The sequence below is a fragment of the Loxodonta africana genome, chromosome 10 (genome assembly GCF_030014295.1).
Source record: "Loxodonta africana isolate mLoxAfr1 chromosome 10, mLoxAfr1.hap2, whole genome shotgun sequence".
In the NCBI taxonomy this organism is placed as follows: domain Eukaryota; kingdom Metazoa; phylum Chordata; class Mammalia; order Proboscidea; family Elephantidae; genus Loxodonta; species Loxodonta africana.
Genome location: NC_087351.1, coordinates 33,699,233 through 33,701,435, shown reverse-complemented (window position 1 = coordinate 33,701,435; position 2,203 = coordinate 33,699,233).

Genomic DNA, 2,203 nt, shown 5'->3' with positions numbered 1-2,203 from the left:
ACCTTAACGTCAGACTTCTAGCCTCTGGAACTGTGAGAGTAAATTTCTATTATTTTAAGCTATCCAGTTTGTGGTAATTTGTGACAGCTGCTCTAGGAAACTAAATATATTAGGGGCAGAGTAATATAGCAGAGAATGTATTTAGGTAGCAGGATATGAATTATCAACCTATTTTATGTGAACATTACATTTGCTCTTTTTTTTCTTTCTTTGCATCAGAAATCATTTGAAGTAAATTGTTTGTTTTCACTTGGCGGGGTTGAACAGGGTAGAACTTCATTACTCACCACTACCTTGCTCCCAGGATTGGCCTGAGTCTAACGGCATAGACACGTGGGGCCTGATCCTGGTGTCTGACAATGATTTTCCTGTTCTGAAGATACTGAGACAAGACCACCACGGACAGTACGCCTGGGAATAGCCAGGGATGGACTGGATCAGAGATCAATGCCGTCACAGGAACCTGGCATAACGTGGCCAGAGTGCTTGAGTCTGTCTCAGGTGTACTCTAGGAGAATGCCACTGGGCTTTTGTAGGATAAAGGGGACCCCTAGAAGCTTGGTGGAGTGGTGGGAGCTATTCCTGTACCTGTGCTCTGAGGTTGCTCTGAGTGGCTAGAACACTTGAGGCTGGAAAAGCGGGGGACAGTGCTTGTCAGCCGCAGTATATGCTGTGAGTCCATTCTGACAGCCTTCCCTTTGTTCCTTTTAAAAATGGAGAGAAAGCACCCTTTGTCTTTGCTTCTGTCTTCTATTTCTCTGTATAGTCTATGATTGGACAGGGGAATTTTTTTTTTTTGGTGCAGGACAAGGTCTTCCAGTGATTTTCCTTTCTTTCCTTTTCTTGGTGAGAAATTGTATTCTATTCAGCACATATGAGTCATTGTGACCTCATTACAGTTAGGGATGGGTGTGAATTAAAAGTTTTGTCCCTGTAGGACCCCCAGTGAAGAAGAGAACAGAGCTAAAAAGGAAACCCCAAAGAATTAGATTTCATACTGAGGTATAATTTAGATACAGCAATATTCAGGAGTCCCTGGGTGGTGCAAATGGTTAAGTGCTGGACTAACCTAAAGATTCATACCCACTCAGAGGCACCTTGGAAGTAAGGCCTGGCAATCTGCTTCCAAAAGGTCACAGCCTCGAAAACCCCATGGTGCAGTTCTACTCTGTCACATGAGATTGCTGTGAGTCGTAAATCGACTTGAGGGCACCTAACAGCAACGTAATGTATTATTTATTAAATATGTATTTATTTATTAAAATGACCAAACTTAACAACACTGGCCAATTAACCGACCATCAGTGTCAAAAATTTTATCTTTAAGTTTAAATAACGAGTAAGATACATTTCTGTGCTTCTCTTATCATCTTGGTTTTATCTGTTCTCCCAGTAGTTTAGTTTGTAGACAAATTTCCTGGTGATTTATTTTTCTGGTCACTGTGACTGGTGGTGGAATCACCTTTCTGTCTTTTCCTGCCTCAGCAGCGTATCTCTCAGGCATCCCCTATATTCTTTGCCTTTGTAATTGGTGGTGGCATCTGCCTGCATTCACTGGTTTAACAAGGACAGTAAAACAAAACAAAAAAACCCAAACAAACCATTGCTGTTAATTCTGACTCATAGCAACCCCACAGGACAGAGGAGAACTGCCCCATAGGGTTCCCAAGGAGCAGCTAGTGGATTCGAACTGCGGATCTTATGGCTGGCAGCCAAGCTTTTAGCCACTGCACTACCAGGTTTCCATGAAAAACAAAGCCTTGGCGTGTTCTTAGGTCTCCTGCATGCAGAGCTCTTGTTTCCTTTTACCACGCTGTGAAAGAGAAAGAGAGAAACAGCTGTTGCTCTGTGTGTGTCCAGGACAGGCTGATGTAATCATTAAAACTCTGGAGTTTCCCTTTTCCAACCAGAGGGAGATAATCATTTCCACTTGAATAGGGACAAAAAGCTGCCCATCTCTTCTGTTTTTTTAGACTGGAGCGGGCTGTTTTGCATAAAACAAAGAAGCGATATATTAGCATAGGGTAATTGGCTCCTCTCTGGAGCTAGCTAACAATGACTAGACACAATGGTTTAATTACAAGCTACCACAGTTTAAAGACTCCTAATCCACACACAACATTTGAGCAAAATCTCACCATTCCTTTTGAAAGAGTTTGAAACTGGTCTGGGGATCTAATGAAGAGCTTCCTTTATCCCTTCC